Source organism: Lactuca virosa, chromosome 4 (assembly GCF_052849685.1).
Source record: "Lactuca virosa cultivar CGN04683 chromosome 4, Lactuca_virosa_CGN04683_v6, whole genome shotgun sequence".
NCBI classification, from domain to species: domain Eukaryota; kingdom Viridiplantae; phylum Streptophyta; class Magnoliopsida; order Asterales; family Asteraceae; genus Lactuca; species Lactuca virosa.
Genome location: NC_136429.1, coordinates 375,378,982 through 375,387,115, shown reverse-complemented (window position 1 = coordinate 375,387,115; position 8,134 = coordinate 375,378,982). Strand labels below are relative to the sequence as shown.

At 33.5% G+C, this 8,134-nt stretch overlaps 1 pseudogene across 1 annotated transcript; it reads right to left on the bottom strand.

Moving 5' to 3' along the window:
• Positions 1-4,010: 4,010 nt before the first annotated feature.
• LOC145106363 (ISWI chromatin-remodeling complex ATPase CHR11-like) lies at positions 4,011-7,108 on the bottom strand (annotated as a pseudogene). The gene is made up of 12 exons (XR_013707547.1): positions 7,053-7,108; positions 6,874-6,977; positions 6,497-6,594; positions 6,230-6,409; positions 5,927-6,148; positions 5,707-5,842; positions 5,201-5,483; positions 4,943-5,016; positions 4,628-4,848; positions 4,469-4,556; positions 4,289-4,383; positions 4,011-4,212 (listed from the first exon to the last, which is right to left on the bottom strand). The product of XR_013707547.1 is annotated as an ISWI chromatin-remodeling complex ATPase CHR11-like (transcript).
• Positions 7,109-8,134: the final 1,026 nt, after the last annotated feature.

Genomic DNA, 8,134 nt, shown 5'->3' with positions numbered 1-8,134 from the left:
TTCACATAATTCATGTCAAACAATTAACCCGATTACCCATCCCCATTTTCTTCATTTAATCTTCCCTAAAAATTTATGCTAAGGGTCATCTCCTACATCATATTTGTTGGATTAGGTGTCTAAGCCCATAACTATAATTTGTATGTACTTGACCCGAGAGTAGCATGGTCCATTTGGGTTGCCTTCACCAGAGCAATTTGATAGGATGGACTTTTTGAGAAGAGGTTATTTGTGATTTATTAATATATTATAAGTTCTAATATATTAATATGAAATCATATTATTTAATTAGTATTGATCAAGAATTAATTTGGAATTAATTTAGTGATCAAAAGAGACTAGTTAGATTAATGGGGACTAATTGTGTAAATTAGTTATATATATTGTTTGGGCTTATGATACATGATGGACTAAGTTTATGAAAGAATCCATAAAGAGTTAGTCCATATGGATCATGGATCATGGATAATAAGCCCAAGGGTATAGATTAGGGTTTAACCATGACTCTTAGAATCCTACAATATATATATGTCACCCCATAGCTAAAATCGGCTACTACATATGTTCTAAGAGTTCATTTGAGCCGATTTTATGCAAGGATATTCTCTCTCAAAAGCCCTCCATTTGTTCATGGTGTTTGTGAACCATTTGAGGCATCACATTTGAGGTGCTAAGTTCTTAAAGGCCAAAACTACAAGCTACAACAAAAAGGTAATTCTATAATTCAATTCTATGTTGTTTATGTCAATTGTATGCTAGTTGTAGGCTTCATTCTTTGGAAACAATATTGCATGTATAATTAGAGAAAACATAGATACAAAACATTTAGGTTTGTATGTGCACCATAGGATGTTGTAGTATACTAAAACCCAACAGTGGTATCAGAGTCTAAGATTGTTTTCTGTTATATTTGAAGCATGGCTAATATTTTCAAAGCTGGAAAACTGTTCTGACAGCACCTACTCGACGAGTACATGCTTGGACTCGACGAGTAGGATGTTTTTTGCCTTGAACTCGATGAGTCCATAATTGGGCTCGACGAGTTGGATGATCATACAACAGTTTTTCAGATTTTTTTTGCCTGTTTTGCATTAGGATCATTACCACAAAATGTTTTAGTTCATAAAATTTGATTTTATTGGTATGGTAATGATTATACTCATCCAATCAAAAGATAATTGTCAAAATTTCAAGATTTGTATTAGTTTATATGTTAGGCTAATTTCTTGTAAATTGTTGATATGAATTGTCTTGACTTATGAGTTTAACTAGATCACAGATAAATTATATAATAATTTTTATTTGTTAAAATATTGATCTAAATGTTCTTTAAAGTCTTCCATAACTTGTCCTCCAGTTATGGAACATGAAAAGTTTTTTCATAAAAACCACATTAACTCATAAGTTATGGAAAACCAAAAGGTTTTAAAGAGTTACAAAACTTGCCCTCAAGTTTTGGTATTTGAAAAGTCTCAAATTAAAAAAAACTCTTGTAGTTAAAAAGGTGTAACTCTTGGATTCATAAATTAAAAATTAATTAAATATTTTTTAATTTTGAATTTTATTTAGAACCTTGATGTTTTTGAATAATTCAAATTACACCTTATGAACTTTATTAAATTAATTAAAGTGTTTAATTAAAAGAGAATTAATAATTCCATAATGACATGGTTTAAGTTTAATTAAATTAAGAGTATAATTTATTAATAGATTAAACCATCTAGTATTTTAAAAGTTTAAAATACATCCTTATACTATATAAAATTAAAAGTTAAATAATTATATATGTATAAGTTAAAGAGTCAGTCTTACCTTTAGTAGGCCTCATTCACGAAGCCGGTCTATAAGGGGGGGGGGTATAAGGTTACTGCCTATAAAATGGTGGTTTAATGGGTGTCCACTCTCACCCACCGCTTCCTTGACTGGTGGAGGGTCGTTAGCCTAACGGGTAGGATAGGACATTCTCATTAAAAGTATAATACTTTAAGTAACTAAATGTCTTACAAATTCCCAATATTAGTTACTTAGGAAAAATGTGAATTTGGTGCTAACCCATGAAATTGCACTTTGCACCTTGCCAAGTCGTTAGTAAAGCATGTGTGGTTAACCGACACACTAACTTAGACTAACAAGGGTGGCAAAGGGTAGCTCGATGTTTGTCATAGATCAATGGAGTGTGTGTGGTTAACCGGCACATTGATTAGGTGATATGTAACATCGAGAGTACCAAGCTAATTTGCATGGTTATTCACACCTTGTTTGTGATCATCGACATCCCAGTCACAAACTTGAAGGGCATATCCGAGATTAAACATGTCATTGAAAAGTTCAATGAATCTCAAAAGAATCTAGGAATTTCAATTCATTTAAAACTTAATAATCAATTTCGTTTTTCATGATGTAAATTGGTAAATCGTCATTTACCTACCTTCAAATATTTTGCAATTGGATTACGACATTCCTCTTCCGAATTGTAAAATATTATGTTGGGTCCTAGCCTTAATATTTCATTTGGGTGTTATATTAAGGACTTAAATCAACCAACTTGAATTTCTCCCTTGTAGATGTCTAGTTCTGACAACTATGGTCTTCCCGAATCTTTTGAATATAATTCCTTATAAAGATCATTTTCCACAAGAGGATCAAGGTGAAAGATTAATCCATTTTTCGTGTTGCAGTGGAAATTAACTTCCTCCAGCTCCTCCAATAACTCTCCCTAACCCACAAGTTCAAATACTTAAAAAGTTCAAGTTCACTCAAGCCCTATTGGCTAGCAAACACCAAGATGGAAGGTCTGTGTGTGCACATGTCTTGGAGATGAAGTCACACATTGACAGGCTGAGAATGTTGGGTGTCGTTGTTTCAAGGAAGTTGGTTGTTGACTTCACTACTAGAAAAACAACCTTTTACGACGCGCAATGCGTGTCGTAAAACGCTCAGACGACGCGCAAATGCATGTCAAGGAAGGCCCTGTCATAACGAAGGACGACATGCTTTTGCACGTCGTCTATTTACGACGCGCATTTGTGACGTGCAATTACGACATGCATTTACGACACGCGTTTAGGACACGCATTGCGTATCATTAAAGCCCCTATCATAAAAGAATATGACACACATTTGCGTGTCATAAACTTCAACAACCATTTACGATATACATTTACGACACGTCTTTACGATACTCATTTACGCATAATACAAAAATATGGAAACAAATATATACCAAAACAATCAATTTCATCCAATAACATCATGTCAAAAAATTGTAATACATTGGTATTAAGGGGGTCTAATTGTACATTGCTATTAAGAGGTTTTCCCTAACTATATAACCTAATACTACATTGCTATTAAGGAACACCTTCTTGTTTGTACTTCTTATTGTTATGCTTCTTCTGTTTCCACATGATACATGTTTTCATCATCAACACATTAGTATTCAAAAAGGCTTCAAGCATCATCAATCTATGTTATACAATATTAAATAATATGGTCTGGGATTGAATGATGTTTTCTTCTCCTCTGCATCCTTTTGAATGAATCTCACAGTCACTGCTAACACCCGTTGCAAAAATATCAAATAATATACAGTTCAACATATACAACTAATCACGTGTCTTGATTGTAATTCGTGATTCTAACCTTTGACAGAAGAGACAACTTGCTTACTCCATGGTCAAGAGAGGAGAACTAGCCATACAAAGAAGAAACAATTATGTTGATGAAAAAAATCAATAATTACTTGCGCTTCCTCTCTCGTTTTGGAGGCTCCACCCAGTTATCACTCATAACTTCTTAAAGTCAACTTTGTTCTCATCCTTCATAAATTAAAACACACAGTCATCAAGAAGTTATGAGCATGACACAACATAGAAATACAACATAATCATAGGACAAGAGAACAGCTGAATACCTTGTCATCATCAAAATCATTCAAATCAGCAGTTGGATATGTAATCCATTAGAAGTTAGAATACAATAAAGAAAGTAAAAATCAAGATGCATGAAAATTAAATGTACACACTGTCGTCCATTTTGAACTTGATTGCATCTTCTATGAATTTTTTCATCTTGGCATCAAGTTCTGCAGTTGCCTCTTCTCCCTTAGCAATGATTTTATCGATATCTTCATCTGTGATTGTACTATCCTTTGAACTGAATACCATTTCAGCACCAAACCTCACCATTTGTAACAGCTCATCTTTGTTTACAAATGCCAAAAAAAAAAGATGACATGTTATTTAGAAGTAATGGAAACTAGTAAAAAGGTGATATGAAGAAATGCTTACTCTTTTGCTCAGCTAAATGTCATTGTTAAATAACCAAAGCATCAAGTGCAAGCTTTTTATAAGCTCTTTCAATGACTTTCTCCTCTATAGTGTGCTGTTTATGTTTACAATCAATTAAAATTAGTAAACAATCATTTCAACTATCAATCAAATGGAAAGGAAAGAAGCTATAAAGGAACCTCAGTGCAAAATCGGAACACTTGAACTTCTTTCTTCTGCCCAATTCTATGAGCACGATCCTGAGCTTGCAAATCCACTTGTGGATTCCTGCAAAATAAAATTTATATTCAATTAAACAAAACCACAAATTTTTTTATAAAGAAAAAGCCATGTCTTACCGGTCACTGTCATACAAAATGACAATATCTGCAATGGCAAGATTGATACCAAGCCCTCCAGCTCTTATTGATAATAAAAACACAAACTTTTCACTTCCTGGCTTATTAAAAGCATCAATGGAGGCATCACGATCTTCACCTCCAGTGTTTCCATCAATACGACAATATAAATATCCACAAAACATCAAGTAATCTTCTAGAATGTCCAGCAGCCTTGTCATCTATAATAGCATAAGTATACCACAATTTCTTTTAATATAATAACAAATATACTTCACTACACCAATACTAAATATAAATTTTAAAAGTATGAACCTGTGAGAATATTAACACCCTTGAATCACGTTCCTTCAATTTTGGAAGCAACTTGTCCAGAAGCACCATTTTTCCTGTGATTTTAACAGTAAATACATATGGTGAGCATCAGGTATAATAAGACACTTCAATTTTACCAAAAGGGTTATATGCAAGAGTTTCCATTTCTTCAAAATAAAGCATAAAATTTGTAATACTTGATCGTATCCAAACTACGAGGGACCATTTTAGATACAGGGAAGAAGTTGAGGGGTTCACCTGCATTTGTTACAAGATGGTCACCAGTAGTATACAAAGGACCAGGTTCAACTCCTTGAAACAGATATGGATGATAGCAACATTTTCTGAGCTGCATGGCAATATTCAACAGGCGCTTTCTCTCACCTCCAGCATTCACAACCTCAAGATCTTTCTGTAGTAAGGCCTTGTAATACTGTTTTTGCATTTGAGACATTCCAACCTTCAGAATGGTTTCTTTTTTAGGAGGTAAACCTTTCTCAACATCTGACTTCAATTTTCTTAGAAGAAAAGGTCTTAGCACCTAAACACAGATATAGCAGAAAAATTAATAAGACACATTAAAGAATGATATCGAAAACTTGATGCAATAAACAGCAATGCACTTTCAACTATCTGTCAATAATAGCAGCTCACTAACATTTTATATATTCATAGCATTGTATTTTCATTTTATTTTTCTTATTATCGCATTGTACGTATAAATGTGTTTTCAAGATTTTTTTTCTTATCAAGCACCAACATACCTTGTGAAGCTGTTGAACAACCTCTTCCTGATCATTTTCACCAGAAATTTGAAACCACTCATCAAAGGTTTCAGCAGAACTAAAAATCTCAGGTAGCAAAAAAGTTCAGCAGTGCCCAAATCTCATGAAGGTTGTTCTGTGTAAACACCCAAAAAAACATTGATCAACATAAAAATCCAAACATATAGAAGTAAGTAAGTAAAATGCAAAAGCTTTAAACCTGAAGTGGTGTGCCAGTGATAAGGAGACGATAATTGGTATTGTAAATCCTCATGGTCTTTGAAAGAAGAGAATTTTCATTCTTAATTCTATGAGCTTCATCAATTATGATATAACACCAACTAAATCGACGTAAGGTAGTCTTCTCTTTAATAGCCATTTCAAAACTGGTGACACATACATCAAACTTTCCAGCAACAAGTAGCTCTTCACGTATGTATTTCTGTAAACATCAGGTGTTAATAGTTTACAAGTGTATAAAAACTAGTTTTAAAATAACTGAAATCAAAATTTAAAAGCATACCCTTTCGTGTGGATTACCAAGAAACTTTACAGCACGCAATATTGGGCAAAAACGTTTAATTTCATTCATCCAGTTAACAAGTGTAGATTTAGGAGCCACAACCATGTGGGGTCCAGTTATTCCTCTAAATTCACGCAAATAACCAAGTAATGAGATGGTTTGTAGAGATTTTCCAAGCCCCTGAAATGATAATAAAAAAACATATTTGTTATCAAGTGAGTTGAGTTAATTTTGAAGTGATGATAAGGATAAAGATTATTGGCATACCATCTCATCTGCAATAATTCCATTTATACCATTCTCATATAGTCTTATCATCCAATTTAACCCAACACGTTGATAATCTCTCATCTTCCCTGTTATGCCTTTTAAAAGTTTAACATAACCCAAAGTCAAAATTCAGAAACAACTTCAAAGTCAAAAGTTTTCTTAACTAGCTTTGTTAAGTAGCTTGGGTATTTGCTTATTAATCAGGCTTTGTAAGATATGTTCTATGTCAAACATTGACATTTTTCAAGACAATGTAACAAATCATACCCAGTAATCTAAACAAAGTAGAATTAGAGTGGTTATTGAATTGTTTCACAAATTCAATCTTAAATTTAATGACACCAGTCTAAAGAGGAAAAAAGAGGGAATCTTACAAGAGGGCTGCACCAACAAATGTGTATGTCCTGCTCCAGCTTCTTCCTCTTTGAGATATTCTTCATCCTCTTCTTCTTTAGTCAACTTTGAAGCATGACGACCCCTAAGAACAAAAAAGAGCAAATAAATAAACATCAAATATGCTTCATGAATGTTAATTATGAGGTTTCAAAATTACCAAATCAGTAAAAGCATCAATGGAGGCATCACGATCTTCACCTCCAGTGTTTCCATAAATACGACATTATAAATATCTACGAAACATCAAGTAATCTTCTAGAATATTCTACTAGAAAAACAGTTGGTGTGCACCACATAAAAATAGAAGATGTTTGTTTTAACTACTTTTCATTGCTGTAGAAGATGTTTGTTTAGGATAAGCAATAATAAGCTTCGAGAAGAGGCACTAACCAGGAAGATAACATAAATGAATCATGGTGGCAATTTAACAAACAGCTGGTGTGCACCACATAAAAATAGAATTCCTCTACATTTTAAAGGCTTGAAAACCAACAGTTAAACAACGAACACAAGTTAACATGAATACGGTGGGAGGAACTGAGAAACATGAAGCCCTATATATACAAAAAAACATTCAACACCATTGAATCCCTGTTAATCAACCATACAAACATGCCCTTGTTTCTCCATCACAGAACAATCACAAAACATCATATCCTCAGCACCCATTTACAACCTTGAAGCGCCACCTCACAACCTCACATTCAAATCAAAAAAATAAATAAATAACAAGAAGGGAGAAGAAGGGGATGTAATCGAACCAGAAAAGGAAAAAACAATACATGCGGTTCTTGGAGGTGCGATCAATTTTGAGAAAGGAAAAAGATAACCGGTGATTTTAGGTGACCTGGTTTGTCGATCGAAGTGTAAAGAGGGAAAAAGACATCCGATCAATTAAGTGGAATTCGGTAAATATTTGGTGAGAAAATGAGATTCAAATCTGATAACAAAGACATTTTTCTGTTGATTTCCAACTCGAAATCATAAATTATGTTTCGACAAAAGTGTCGAATTTGACATGAAAATGTGGGGAGGTTTCAACAAGAACGGAGCAGAAGCAACAATGCAAAAGATAACATTAGGTATCGAGGGCTAATCCAGTTCGATTAAAAAGGTTATAAAACTCATAATAAAGGAAGACGAACCTCTGGAAAAAATATAGAAGCAGAATGTTGATGGTGATTGACCATGGAGTTTCGAGACCTTGATTGTAATGGAGCTGCTGTTCTACTTGGTATG